Raw genomic sequence first — 16,482 nt, forward strand, 5'->3', positions numbered from 1 at the left:
ATAACTTTTTGCTGAATAGCATTTATGACTGATATATTTCATAGAATTATTACCTTTTATTTTTTCACATCATTTTTGATAATAAGGATTAAATTTATTCCTAAAAAGGAGAGGTATTGAAATTTAGCACACACAGGTTTGAATCTAGTTTTTTTTCTCCTGTTGCCAAAGATTCCTTGTGTAATTGGGGCAAATCACCCTATCTAAGATCTCCCATTTCCTCAGGCATAAAATCAATTTAAGACCTTCATTTCTTTATTAATAAAATCCTAGTTGGTTTTAAAGAGTCTTTCCCTGCTGGCTTGACATTTGCTTCTTTCTTCTACAAGAAAGTAAGAAATTTAATGCACAGATAAGTTAAGTGACTTAAAGAATTTCACAGGACATGTTAGTAATCTGTTTGAAATATACATCATTTATATAACTAAGGTTACATATATTTTATGTCAAATGCACACAGTGAAAATAAAAAGGAAAAAAATGCACATGGTAAATCTCCCAAAATAAAAACAAAGAAATAGTAATCATAATTGTAACCACAGAAATGGAACCTGTCTTTACAAGGCCAAATGATCTATTTTCTTTTTCAAATCTCCATTTGCGTATCACATACTGGGCTCTTAGAGGTTAATGGTTATAGAATGGAAAAAAAAATGAGATAAATGTGGAAGAGAACTGAAAAATTTGTCATGTCATAGTCCAGACAGTATCTAAGATGTATTGCATAAAATATTTGTCAGCAAATGCACTTCAATCTCTGTAGGATTCTCTACACTTGAAAGAACAGATGTTCATTGTGTTTGATGAGCTACAAAACCATTGCCTGCACTGAAAACAAAACAACCAGGAAAGAAGTGACATTGACATTGACATGCAGCAAAAGCAGTCCCTTCACAGCAAATTTGTGTTCAATCACTTTTACCTTCCTTGAGTATTCTGTGAGGTTCTAGTAAAAAAAAAAAAAAAAAACCAAGAAAATAGTATTTATTTTTGCTTTATTTTATTATGGATTTGCTTACTTCATTTTCCTCTCAAGATGGGAGTCAGAATATTAAATATATGTAACATTTTTTTTAATTTTCAGCAATACAAGTAACACAAAAATGATTGTTTTCTCCTTATAAAAATGGGATACTAGTAATGATAAATAATTTACAAATTAAAATTGTTTTTCATATTCTCCTCTATCTCCCAGAATCAGTTACTGGTTTTAATTTTTTTCTGTATGTTTACAAGCAATAATATCTGATAATATGCCTGTGTAGAAACTTTATATAGATATACACTGTAAGTATAAATATGTTTATCTTTGTTACATATGTAATATTCAGGCTATAAATAAAGTCATAGGATGTTTATTTTTGTGTGCATTGTATTCTTTCTCAAAAGAAAGATCCTGTTTGATTTTTTTTAAGTTCAGTACAGAGCTAATATTAAGTCAGTATGTTCTTATATGATTACCACAGTTCTTAAAACGTAGAAATAATTCCATGCTTGTATTTACCCTTAGCTAGTAGCAATACGTTTACCCCAAGCCCTCCTACTTCCCCCAGCTAACTTATTTTTCCCTAAAGAGCCCCATGACCCAGCAACTACAAAGTTAACACTTGGTCTAGCAGATCTTGCTCCAGTGCCCTGGGCAGTCAGTAACTTTTCTTTCTTTCTTTCTCTTTTTTTAAGTTTGTTTGTTTGTTTGTTTGTTTGTTTGTTTATTTATTTATTTATTTATTTATTTATGATAGACATAGAGAGAGAGAGGCAGAGACACAGGCAGAGGTAGAAGCAGGCTCCATGCTGGGAGCCCAACGCAGGACTCGATCCCGGGACTCCAGGATTGTGCCCTGGGCCAAAGGCAGGCGCTAAACCACTGAGCCACCCAGGGATCCCGTCAGTAACTTTTCTGAATCACCAAAGCACTTAATTATTCTCAATATCACCCCTGGATATATCAAAATATAATTTGTCATTTTGCCATTGGTAATTTCTTCTCCCACTTTCTTATGTTACTTCGCTTCATTTCACTTTCTACCTTCTAAAAACTATAAAATGTAAAACAAAAAAAAAACAACTATAAAATGTAATTATAATTGTCTTAGTGTGATGGGGGGTAGGGATTTTTTTTTCTATGTTGTTTATTGCTAGATCCCAAGTGCCAGGCATATGGTAGGCTCAGTGAATATTTATTGAATTAATATTCTCATGCTTCTGCCAATACTGAAAATCTTTATAATTTTTGCTAGTAAAATAAATTGAAAATATCATATCAGTCAGTTGAAATCGAACATTGTATTTCAAATGGTTATGGTTTATATAAATATATATATTCTATAAATTGTCAGATTATATGCTAGTTTATTGGTAACAGATTTTTTTCTCATATTGTTTCTCTCATATTGTTTTTCAAGAAATTTTTTAGATCCTTATACATAATCTGAGGGCTACTTTGCTTCTGGGGAGTATTTTGCTTCTGATATAATTATCAATTATTCTTTCAACTCATTTAAATTTTATTTGCAGATACAGTCTGATTTCTTTTATAATTCCAGGGTAGAATTATTTAAATTCCATTACTTAAATATTTTGCTTTTTGTTCCTAATTACCAATGTCACTTCACTGCAGTAAGAAAAAGGGGCTTGCCTGATTTTTTTAATTTTGAAAATGTACTTTTAAAAATTTTCAGTAAAAGTTACATTAGACAGGATGAGAAGGTTTGTAGTCTTACATTATACAACCCCAGGGCCTTGGTGACCTATTATGTAAATGTTCTTTCTCACTCTTCTTGTTCCACAGAGGATGTGAGGGCTCAATTCCACACGGTCACTCAGTACTCAGGCTTTTGGAGACTCCAAGACATATAGCTGTACCACAGGTAGCATGTAATCTTAAAACAGGGGAAAAGATAGCTCCAGTGCTTGACCGGGTATATATTTCTTCTACACACAGATTATTTGCCAGAACTGGTCACATATCCATGCTCCCCCATAAGGGAGCTGGAAACTGTGAATGAACATGGAATATTTGGTAGATATATACCTTTACTAATGTTTTCTAGTTCCCAAATATTCCTTTGCTCCTTTCTTTCCTTAAATGAAACAAAATAAAATCCTTCTTAAGGGAACAAACTACAAACTTTGTCTACTCTGTGTGTGTGGTCTCTGAGTGACAGATAGTGGTCCCTGCTTCATTTTGAAAAATGTCTCTTCTTGGTCCAGAGGACCTGATAAATCATGTTGCTGTCCCCTCATACTTTTGTCTAATGATAGAAATGGGATACCCCAATTACAATGTATTTCTTTTAATGGAACAACAAAGCCATTCATAACATTTCTGAAATTGTGAGGGTTGATATTATGAGGGTGCTTTTTCTGGGAGTAAGGAACATTTCTTAATTAGGCATTGATTTGCTTTTTGCAGAGACTCCTTTGTTCATTTTTCTCCATGGGCTCTGACACTGTACTGTTATGGACTGAATGTTTGTGTGTTCCCCAAATTCATATGTTTAACTCCTAACCTCCATTGTGGCTATATTTGGAGAAGGAGCTTTTAAGAAGTAATTCAGGTTAAATGAAGTCAAAAGATGGGGTCCTGATCCAACAGGATCAGTGTCCTTGCAAGAAAAGACAGTAGTGTGCTTGTTCCCTATCTATCATCTATCTATCATCTATCTATCTATCATCTATCTATCATCTATCATCTCTGCACAAAGGCCAAGCTAGGGTACAGCAAGAAGAAAGCTCTGCAAGCTAGGAAGTGATCCTCTCTTTATCAGAAACCAGAATCTAAATTGGTCAGAAACTTGATCATGGACTTCTATCCTCCAAGGCTGTAAGAAAATTACTTTTTTTTTTCTATTTAGGCCACCCAGTCTGTAGTATTTTGTTAACAGCTGCTGAGTTGACTAATAGAGGGACATTTCCCTTGCTCTCCTTCTCAGTGGCCACATCCTCAGTGGTTGCTGAGGAATATATCCAGACTTCAAATTCCCTTTGTACTCACAGCAGGTGGGAAGTGGGGGGACAAAGGCTCTTTACTTCCATAGAGTCACAGCAGTTTTCAACTGTACACTCAGATTGTTTAGCACTGTAGTCTCTATTCACATGTTTGAATCCAGTCATTTCCATGTGCCAGTTTTTTTTTTAATAGTTTTTAGTTCTACTATCTTTCTTTACTTTTTTGCCTAATGCTTTTCTCACAAATTATGCTCTCAGACTTCTCTGGCAAAGCCATACCCCTACTCTGATTTGTATCCTGAATCATTTATGCACTGACAGGTACTACTAATTGTCATACCGTTATACCAATATGTTTTCCTGAATCATCTTAATCAGGTAAGAAGTTCAGCAGTGAGAAGAAGGGCTACACTCTTAATCTGGTTTTTACTTCAAGGCTGAATTTCAAAGACCTTTGTTGCCACATACTTTCATGGGTGTTATTTCACTGTAAAGGTTAAAAAGCAATTCGCTGCTTCAATATTTGTACACTCAGAAATTTTCAGACTTCTCCATTATTTTTTATTTTGGTTTGAAAACAATCTAATTATTTTCTGAGCTTTTCATTTGCAAGTAATACCTAGTCAAATCCAGTCAATAACAATCAATAAATAGTACTGTAATTCAATTCTCCATAATCTTCCCCAAGAACTAAAAGTTCACCAAGTCTAAAAAAAAAGAAGACTTCCTCAAGCCTTTCCTCTGGCTTCCAAGTTAGGTCTGATGAGTTTTACTAAACACTTTATTATTGCATGACATAGAGCACTATCTTTTCATTCTCAGGAATTAATTTCTTAATTGGTCATCACCTGGCCCTTAAAATAATGCCAGTTATTTTAGGCATTTGTAATGGTAATCTCACTTTCAATGAGTATTAGTCAGGATAGGATAGAATAGATAATGCTATAGTAACAGCACCAAAATTTCAAGGACTTAAAACAGCATACCTATTTCTAATTCTGATGGCATATATGACGTAAGCTAGCAGAGGTTTCTGCTGCATCAGGAAGTGGAATCAATTCTTCTACCCTTTGAATCTGGAGTTGGCTTGTGACCTGATTTTACCAAAGAGATGACAGGAAATGTGACTGAGGCAAATAGAGACTTGAAATGACCAGGATATTGGAGTTTGCTCTTGCTTGGTACACTTGAAACCATAAAAGAGCCATATGAACAAGCTCATAATAGTGTTCTAGAAGATGAGAGAAACCATGTAAACACCCTGTGTCACAATTTACTTCCAGATATGAGGGAGACCATTTAGATCATCTAGACCAGAACTACCTATCCACTAATAGTAAGGGACAGGCAGGGCTAGGTAGGGAGACATAGGTAGGGGGCCACGGAATCAGGCTCACAAAAATCCCAAAAGTGTGGAGATGAAAGGAAACCGGAGATAAACCAGACCATCCTGTCCCAGGTGCCAGAGGTGGGGTCTTGTTATAACTGCTACTTGTGACCAACAAAAAAGTTACCAGTCCCTAAGAAAGGAAGTAAGCCATTAAAGGTGTTATCACTAGTCCTTACTCAATGGTGATACCAATAGAGATGTTAAAAGGATTTAGGTTCCCTGGTTGGCTTTCAATAAAAGCCCAACCCCAAAGGCCCTCATTAGGGATTCCTCTCTCTTCTGAGAGCTTTCTCTCTATCCTCGCTTACTAAACTTCTATGGCTTTATCCACTCTTCCTTTCATCTAACTGATACATGATTATTATCTAGAAATGGTGCTGTAACAAAAAGCTAAAACATGTTGCATTAGTTTTGGGTCTGGGGTTGGTGAAGAGTGGAAAAGCAGCAAGAAAATTGTGAAGGTTGGAAAAAATGGCCATGAAACTGCTATATCAGGCTGGAAAAATGGCAACCTGTATTTTACAATGGTGGGAAAACTGTTAGAACTGTTGTCTGTTGAGAACTTGGAATACAGAAATGTACCCAAGGAACCTGATGATTTGGCTAAATAATTGCTAGAATTTAATATAGAAAATTCACAAATATCTATATCTTTGAATAAATAATATTTACCAATTTTCTCAGATTGCCTCCCTTTGCCATCTAGGTATACCTTCTACCCTCCTACTCTCGGGGAGGCTGAACAGTATGCACAAAAATTAATAGGCAATATTACTCCCTGACTTGTATTAGGTTAAAAAATTTAGAAGCACTGGCATAGAATAGGAGGATGTAAGGACAGTGTAGTGTAGGATGTAGGATAAGTAGTGTATTTAATGCCACAGCTACTTTTCTGTCAAGACACAGGTTGATAGTGATGGAGATCCAACACCAAAGGTCATATTTCCTGTCCCTCTTACAGCTAAAGCTGCCTCTCCAGTTTCTTTCTCCCTTTCCCCACTTCTAGTTCCCAAAGCTCCCCACAACAGCATCCCTTGCTGTTGGCCCAAGACTGCTTTATATCCTTGATGATTTTTTTTTTAATTCTGGATTTTCTAATTAGACTCTGAATGATACTATTATTTTTAATAAGAAGACTTGTTAGAAAAAAAAAAAAATAAAAAAAAAAAAAAAGAAGACTTGTTAGATAGAATAGAAAGTCCTTAAAAATTATGGATTACTTTTATAGGTCTTAGTTTGTAAAACTGCTTTGTATCAGCATTATAAAGACAGATTAATGATCCTAAATACTATTTATACTATTTATGTTTTTGTAGCTGAAGGGGAGAAGGTGATAGGTCCATCTACAGAACAATGACATTTTTAGTGAACTGTTAGCACAACCTGTGATTTTTCAAGGCAGAATGCTTGGATTTTATTAATTAGCACAGGAAGCGAAAAAAATACTGGCCTGATAAAAGTAACAAAGATTGCATGGAAAATAAAGAACAGAGTAGGATTAACAGAATGCCCCCAAAATAAGCACATCCTGTTTTTCATTTACACAGCATTGGTACAAATTTTAAAACAAGAATAAATACACTGTTTAACAAAACATTCATTTGCATAAAAATGAAAACCCAAACCAAGGAAAAGCAAAGGACTGAAACAAAAAAATCAGATTAGTTATGTCTTTTGGAGTGAGGGGATGTGACCGGAAGAATTACACATTTATACATTTGAATATGTATATACTTTGGTATTTATAAATAAGAAAAATGGATGTAATCATGTGCTACAGAAGAATACGGAAAATGATTAAATAAATATTGCCTTAAATCAACTTTATAATTCATGTGGATCACATTTGAGCTGACGTGTTACAAAGCAAGCCAGAATTTAACACGGTATGAATCATTTTTAAAGGAAATTTAGGTGAGGTTACAGTTCTTAAAGGGAAAATTCTAATCACACATAAATAATCATAATGTTATTCTATAAAGAGAAATTAAAAACAGAAGTTACCAATTAGGATTTGAGAAGCATGTATAATATAATGGAAAATGCCACATATATTATCTAGGAAGAAACCATAGCAAGTAGATTGTGTATCTGATGATGTTAACAAATATTTTACCCCTTTACATTTGAGCCAACCAAAATTTTAGAAACTAACAATTAAGAGAATTTTAACAAAGATGAGTAACTTGAATACTAAATACACTAGTCAATACAGAGTTGACTTGACTCAAATGCATTTACTCTATTTTCTTACTAAACATAATAATGCAGCTTTGATTTCATATTTTCACTTTCTTTTCAGTCAAAACATAGACTTTAGAGTTTCTGCAAATGTCATTTGATAGCCTCATCTTGTTTTAAAAATATTACTAAGGAACTGCAGAGAGAGAGAGAGAGAGAGAGAGAGACAGGAAGTAGAATGGGAAATCACATTTTTAATTTGATTTATTTCTTCTGAAAGCTATCACTAAACTTTATCTGGATATCAAGAAAACATATGATGAAACTGCACCTGTAATTCTTTAAATATATGTACTACTGGATTATATACTTTGACCACAATGGAAAAAAAACTTGGATTTGGAGAATAAATTTAAATTCACATCTTGTTATTATTTATATTTGCTCTCAAAGTGAGTATACCCCAGGCTCAGTCTCTAATCCTCTTCTCTGTCTGTCTCACTCCCATGGTGATCTCATCCACATTCCTGGCTTTAAATACCACTGTAACCTCGATGATACAGAATTTATATTTCCATCAAAGAAGTTTCTCTCAAACTTTAAACCTGAATATCCAATTCTCTACTCGATATTTCTACTAAAATCCCTAACAAATATCAAAACTCAACTTGTCCAAAGCTGACCTCCTGATCTCCCCACCTCCTGAACTACTAAAAGCATAGCCTTTCCCATAACATTTGATGGGAAACTCAATCTTTTATTTGCTCAGATGAAAAAATTTGGAGGCATTTTTGATCTTTATACCCCACATCCAGTTCATCAGGAAACCCTGTTGGCTGTGCACTCAAAATATATCCAGGAACCTATCAATTTTGTCCATCACCACTACCATGGTCCTGACTGAAGTCACCATCATCTCTGTCCTGGACCACTGTGATACGCTCCTAAGTAGTTTATTTCCATTATTACTCAGTTATATTCTTAAACATGTATATCAATCATATTTCTTCTCTGTTCAAAACTGCAGTGTTTCCTCATTTCACTAAGAATAAATGCCAAAATGTCCTTTGTTTCTCATTCTGCTCTATCCACAAGAGTCTCCTTTTTGCTTCTTGATCAGGCCGGTTACATTCCTAGTTTAGGACATTGTCAAGGACTGAAATGCTCTTCAGATATTTGCCTTGACAATTTCCATACCTTTCCTAATCTGCTCAAATGTCACCAATCCACTAGGTCTACTTTGTCCAAATTACATCATGATCACTGCCTCCTTTCCATCTACTACTGATCTCCCTTATACTCCTGGGTATGTCTATGTATATGTGTGTGTGGGTTTCATTTTTTCAATAGCCTTTATATAATGTTTAACACATAAAATGTGCTCAAAAAAATTTTAAGTGGAAAAATCAATGTGAGTGACTGAACATTTATAACTAATGAATTCTAAAACTAACTAGGATGCAAATATGTAAAGCATAATTGGTAAACACTGTAATGTAATTTCTAATTTCAGAGGATTAAGTCATTTCAGATCATCCTCTTTAGTAATACGTAATTATTAGAATTACATTTAGCTCCTTTTTTTCTCAGGCAAATCCCATTTCATTTATATTTTAAATGCCAATTTAATTTTCCAGTTCCTACTAGCATATTCACAAATAAAGACAACTTAAGTTAAAATTTTGCATAACCATAAAATTGACCCTGTTAATGGGATTGTTCTAGATCATTTACATTTTATTTAAATATAGAAAAGCTCCTGTGTAAATTGCTATATTGGTATTTGTTCTATGTTTGTGCCTTGTGTTCTTTTTCTCCTCAGTAGCTATATTTTTAAATTTTTGAAAATATATAATTTTGTGACCTAACGCAATAGGTAAAACTATTTTATTATTACATATAGGACCAACACAAAAGAACCATAATATGGAATCTTATTCAGGTTATTAGGAAGATGCTTGTCTTATTAGACCTAAGGGCAACAGTAATTTCAGTATCCAGCCACTTTTGATTTTATGTTCTCAGTTAAGATCTGCTTTCTTTCCTTAAGTTCACAAATTTGGTACTTTTAAGAGTTGTAAAATTACCTTTTCATATCTAACCAATATGTCATTTGACAATAACGTGATCATTCTTTTAGAAGTTAAGAAAAATTAGTACTTACAACATTAAACAAGATGTGATAACTAAAGATAGTCTCTCTTCTTCTGCTCACTCAGCATGAGAATTAGGGGATGAAAGAAAAGCATAAATTCTTCACAAATAAATGTCATTTGAGACATAAATGACTCTAGAGAGTCACATGTAGATAGGGAAAATAAAAGTAATAAAAATCAAATTTAAATATACAGATGTATCCTGAATCAATAGAAAAGGGTGGAATTTAAAATTTTGAAAAATACATAGAAACTTTACAAGCTTTTGAACTCAAACCCAATTCTCACAAATGTTCATCTTCTCACTTTCCCCAAATATGATGATATATATTTTTGAGTAAAATAATGTAAAAATAAGATTATGATGGATAATAATTAAAATATCACATTTAAAGGAAATACACATTTTTGTCTTATTATCCACTAAAATTTCATCACTCTGATAGATGCAGATAATTTTTATAGTTATTTCCACATAATATGGTTCAATAATAAGAGATTGTTAATGAAAGGCTTAGGCTATGATCAGTATTGTGCTTGAAATAAATAAATGGATAGGAAGAAAAATGGATGGACAGATAAATTGATAGACCCCTGCAATTTAATCACAGAGACAAGCTATATATATAATATATATAGCTATATTATATATTATACATATAAGCTAATTATACATATATAAGCTGTATTATATATAATCATTAAGTTGTATAATTAAATTTCTATAAGTCAATAGAGAAAAGTACAGCTGTACTCTACTGATCTGCCTCTCTCCAGATGGTCTGGGACCATCTGGAGAGAGGCAGAGTGTTCCATTGAGTTAGTTCTTTTTCTCTAGCTTAATTAATCTTTGATTCTAGAAGAGCTAATTTACCTGTTTCACATGAGCCTAGAACATAAAGAATATAATCGAAAAACAGGTTTGAGGGCAGCCCAGGTGGCTCAGCGGTTTAGAGCCGCCTTTGGCCCAGGTCGTGATGCTGGAGACCCTGGATGGAGTCCCATGTCAGGCTCCCTGCATGGAGCCTGCTTCTCCATCTGCCTGTGTCTCTGCCTCTCTCTCTCTCTGTGTCTCTCATGAATAAATTTTTAAAAAAAGGAAAAAAGAAAAACAGGTTTGAGGATGGGTGGGAAAGCCTGACCCTGACCCTCTCCATATCGAAGTACACCCTTTGCAAACAAAAACAAAAACAATAAAACAATTAGCCAATTTCCCTTTACTAAGAGCCCTTAAATTTGTTTTTCCCTACAAAGGCTGAAAATGCTCTCTACATCCCTGTGGGAACACTGTTTTGACCACCTTACATTTAATGTAAATGACCAAACTGTTCAAAATATTTTAGGAACAGTATCTAAATCACTAAAGTGGATAATTTCCTCTGAGAATGAAAAACAACTCATTATAAAAGGAGCTAACCACCTCCAGGTGTTATCAGATTGGACTTTCAAAATTCCAAAAGTATCCTTTCTCTTTTAGAGCACTGGTCCCTGTCTCTAATCACGTTACACCCCCTCTTCCTTAAGAGAAGGTTGTTTTGATGAAAATCTTACAAGTAACCTATAAAATAAATTTTCTTCTAAGTCTACCAAGGCATGAAGATTAATGGAGAAAGAAGAAAGCCATTTTTCTGTGTGGATCGCCTATAGTTACACCTTGCTAAACAAAGGAAGAGAGAAAACAGATGGCTCGAGAAAATTATAGAAGACTTGTAGTTCCAGGTAGGTATTAATTACCAAAATCTGTATTACGGGAGAAATAATCATAGGTAATTACTCATTGCATGAGCTTTCTTTACTTATATGAGTTTGGCTCACATATATAAATTGCCTTACCCATCACTTAAACTGGCCATTTTACTAGTTGACTAATGAAACCAAATACATTACTGTATATGGAAAAATATTACTTGTCATCATTGGATTTATACTAATTCTAGCATTCTTTTTTTATAATTTCAAAAAGTAAAAAAAATACTGACCTTCACATCCTATAATTAACACATTCATTTGGTTTAGCCTTTATACTTGATGCCAATTTCTAAAACAAAACAATTAAAAGGGAAAGTCTCATGAAGAAACGGGGTTGCCATATATTTTGTTTTATTTATAAAAAATTAAAAATAGATAACATACTATGTGCCAGGCACAGATATTTTATTTATTATCTTTCAAAATAATTCTGAGAGTAAAATCTCATCTTTATTTTATAGATTAGGAAGCAGAGGCTTAAAGAGGTAAAGCATTTTGCCCAGAGTTAATCATTTAAAAAAACTGTAGAAGAAAAACTGAACCTGTGTTATTCTAGCAACAAATATTAATTTCTTTTTATTATACGTCCAACTTCTAAATTTGAACTGAAATGTAAAAAGTTGAAACATTAGAAAACAATAAGAAAGATTTTTCTTACATGACTTATGCAATATTTGCTTTAATTTTTTATTTAAATTCAATTTAATTAATATATACTGTATTATTAGTTTCAGAGGTAGAATTTAGTGATTCATCAGTTGCACACAACATTCATGCTCATTACATCAAGTAGCCTCCCCTTAATGCCCATCCAGTTATCCCATCACCCTTCCTACCTCCCCTCCAGCAACCTTCAGTTTGTTTCCTATAGTTAAAGTCTCTTATGGTTTGTCTCTCTGTTTTTGTCTTATTTTATTTATCCATCTCTTCCCCTATGTTCAGTTATATTTCTTAAATTCCACATATGAGTGAAATCACATTGTATTTGTCTTTCTCTGACTTATTTCCCTTAGCATAATATCCTCTAGTTCTATCCACATCGTTGCAAATGGTAAGATTTCATTCTTTTAAATGGCTAATATTCCACTGTGTACACACACACACCACCACCACCGTATATACTATATATAGTATATATATATACCATATCTCCTTTATCCCTTCATCTGTCATTGGACATCTGGGCTCTTTCCATATTTTGGCTATTGTGGACACTGCTGCTATAAACATTGGTGTGCATGTGTCCCTTTGAATTACTATGTTTGTATCCTTTGGGTAAATATATAGTAGTGCAATTGCTGAGTCACAAAGTAGCTCTATTTTTAACTTTTTAAGGAGCCTCCATCCTGCCTTCCAGAGGAATTTGTACTAATTTTTAAGTAATCATGTCAAAACTGTATGTGGTATTTCTGCTTTTCAAAGCAGAAAAAGGCTATATCAAGTACGAAATCGTACCATATCAAGACAAATACTGTTTTAGTTCTCACCTTTTTCATGTAATATTTACGCATTTGTATATCACCATTTGTAGCAGCCCCTGGTGACTGTCTTCTAAAATAACTTTACCTCTTAACCTTGGCCTTCAGGCCCCAGTGTATTCCCCTCTTATGGGAAGATAACTCTATTCCCATATCAGAGAGTATATCTGAGTTTGTCTGAAGTAGATCAATTGTGGCAACTGCATTCTTCTTTACAGTGAATAGTTCATGGAAATGGGACTCAATTCTGGTCAATAAGATGTGAAAAAGTGTCTTCAGGGACCTTTAGGCAACAAATGTCCATTATTTAAAAGGAACCATGAGGGAGAAATAGTCCTTCTTTTATCTGATGTTGCTGGGTCTGAATGAAATGCACAGACTGTTGCTGACTCAAGAGGGCAGGGAGAGGAGTTCCACCGCACACTGAATTTGGCAAAGCAGAAAAAGGAAAACACGGGGGCTTTAGATTAAATAACCAAACCTAGCAACTTTATACTAAGAACTTCCAGGTTGGAAGACAATAAATTTCCTATGCTTAATTGTTTGAGTGGAGCTTTTCTACTATTTTTTACTGAATGCAGCATACTTGTCAGCCAGTGATGCGGTAGTGCATTTCTATCTCTAATTTTTGTGAAACCCAATTTCCATGTGGTCTGGCCTAATGGAAGTTTATTCAAATGAAATCAAAAGGTCAATCCAGAGCAAATGGTACCTGTGATGCACTCTTTCTCCATTTTTTTCTCTCTGTGTCAGCTTTTTTTTTTCTTCTAAATGTGAGGTGAAATTCACACCACAAAATCAAGCAATTAAAAGGAAACAATTTGGTGACATTTAGTACCTACACACTGTCACGGAACCATCACCTCTATCTCATGCCAAAATGTTTCCATCAAGTCAAAGTACATTTGGCCATATGAGTCTATGAACTCCTGGAGAGCGAGGCATGTTCAATACTTGTCCTTGTATATCCAGAATATAACACAATTCCTGCCACAGAGTAAATATTTAAAATACAATCTTTAAAAAATATAATGAGAATTGTTTCTCTACTACTGAACTGTTTTTTTAATAAACATAGACCTAAACCTATATCCCATAATACATTTAATAAAACCATTCATTATTGACAAATCGGGGTGGTTGGTATTATAGAACTGGTCATTTTTTATTGTTAAAATAAAAAAAATGCAGAAAAATGCAATATTTTGAGAAAAAACGTTTGAGATATTCCGATACACTGCAGAGACAATCTATCACTTTAAGCAAAGTAATATGTATCATTGCATGAGTATAGGTAAATATATATTATAAGGTAAAGTATCTTATACTTTATATTAGTGTAAATATATATTATAGTAGTATATAAACTATATTTTATTTTATATTTATATTTAACATTATAAATAATACAACAAAATAATATAATACATTACCATACATGTGTATACTCATAAATATACATATGTATGTAAATAAATAAATTTGGAAAAACTTACAACCAAACCAAAAAAATAATAGATTCCAAAAATGAAAAAGGTTAAATGTTGTAGAAAAATATGTTTTCCTTTTGTTTATGAACTAAGTCTGATCTAAATTGTTAATGTAAGAAATATATTATTGTATTTCTGAAAATAATTACTGAATAACAGTTGTTATACAACTGTAGATATTTTCTTATGTTCACATTTATTTCTAGGTTTCATTACTTGTGGGAAATGTTTACATTTCAAAAGAAGATTCTGAAGAAAAAGATGTGGAAATAGATAATCTTGCCTCAGCAGTTGGAATGCTCAGAAACCACCACAAAGGAGTTATGAAACACTTGCTATGCAAAGGAGGGTGAAAAGCACATCTGCAAACTAGCATTTCAAAAAAACAAACGGAAGGCACACCATATTTTAATGGGCCTTTTGGTTATTTCAATAACATCATAATTTTGATAAATTAAACCCTACATTCAATCTTAATTTAACACAGACTTTTCAAAGACAGTTGTAAAACCAGTGTTGTCATGTTGCTAAGTGGGTCAAGGTCACAGATCAACACTGGCTGGTTAGTTTAAACTAGAACATTTAACCTACTGGTGGAGAGTCCACTGGCTTCTCACAAGCGGGCCTCAGTGAAGGTGCTAATGTCTCAGCAAGAACTTACCACAAACATAGTGAAAAAGTCTAGAATGTTGTTGTGACAAAGTAACAGCTTTCTGTTCCAGAGCTAACCAAGCTAACATTTGCAATTTTACTTAGTATCAAGGGATCATTTAAAAAGAGAATCATAATTAATCCACATCAACAAATGAATCCTACCTATGACCATCTCCTCCACAGACAAATCTACTCATTTTCTACACTTACTAGTTGCTTCAGTTACTGTTTCCTGTGTGTGTGTTTGCCTGTATGTTTAATCCTGGAGTAGGAGGTATTTTTACCTGCGTTTTACAGACAAATACGTATCCATGTCTACCTATGCTAACAAACTTCGTATTTGAAAGTTGTCAATCTTCTGTGAAGATGAAAAAACTGAAGTATAGGTTCACCTGAAAGTTATACTGTTTCCATTTTCTGCCAACAAAATAACTAAGAAGATAGTACTGATTAGACCTGTAAGGTTTGGTACCTTTGTTGCATGGGGAATTACCCATATGACAATAAACCCCAAGTACACTAAAAAGAAAGCTTCTCTAGTGATTATGGAACAGAAAGGTTCACGGGCCAAATTAAAATGCTTAAATCACAAGGTTTATTAGTTATGTTTAATACATAATTGCTCAGTAATTATTAAGGGAAAGAAATGGAGAAAGCTAACACATTTAGGATGGCGTGCAAGTGTCTCATAAGGACTATATTACCCATATCTGTGGTACACAATATTCAATTGTCTTATCTCTTTGCCTTTCCTGCAATGACATGGTTACCAGAATGAAAGCTAAAGTTCAAGCAAGAAAGCCCAACTGGCGGGAGATGTCCAGGGAAAGTAACACACTTGCTTTATCAGAAGACACAGGACAAGGCTGCCTGACTAATGGCTACAGATTGCCAATTAATGTGCTGAACAGGCATGTGTTTTATGTGAGTTTCTTGGGCAGAGAATTGTCAGGGCCAAAATGGGTGTCACCAATGGGTGGCTGAATTAAGACTTATGAATAATGAGTGCTTCATATGTCCCATGTATATTTAATGCATCCTGTTATTTAGTGCTTCTGGTATCTCATGCACATTTAATAGCTCATGAATAATCGGTACTCTTAGTCCTTCCGTCCTCCTTATGATTAACTCACACATGCTCTACTTACTAACTTATGTGTACTTAAGGCAGCTTACGAGTTTCATCCATTCTTTCCTTGCTGGATCTGAACACTCTCAAACAACACGACAAATAGTGGCCCCTTAGCTACTGAACTCTGAACTGCTTAAAACCAGCTACAATAATCAGAATTTTCAAAACCTAGGAAAAAGAGTATATGTATGGATATATGTTCATGGGTGTGTTTGCGCACCTGTGTATGGATAGATGGATAGAAAGGACTGTATTCATAGGTAATGATAAGCAACTGACTTAAATATATAAGAATCATTTT

The 16,482-nt window shown here is 33.8% G+C and overlaps 1 long non-coding RNA gene across 1 annotated transcript in view; it reads left to right on the top strand.

Moving 5' to 3' along the window:
- The window catches only part of LOC121478875, a 388,317-nt gene extending 372,880 nt beyond the window's left edge, over positions 1-15,437 (top strand). Inside the window, exons 3-4 of the long non-coding RNA XR_005984600.1 lie at positions 11,261-11,397; positions 14,602-15,437. This is a non-coding gene — a long non-coding RNA (uncharacterized LOC121478875). The remainder of the gene's footprint in view (positions 1-11,260; positions 11,398-14,601) is intronic.
- Positions 15,438-16,482: the final 1,045 nt, after the last annotated feature.

Source organism: Vulpes lagopus, chromosome 19, assembly GCF_018345385.1.
Source record: "Vulpes lagopus strain Blue_001 chromosome 19, ASM1834538v1, whole genome shotgun sequence".
In the NCBI taxonomy this organism is placed as follows: Eukaryota; Metazoa; Chordata; class Mammalia; order Carnivora; family Canidae; genus Vulpes; species Vulpes lagopus.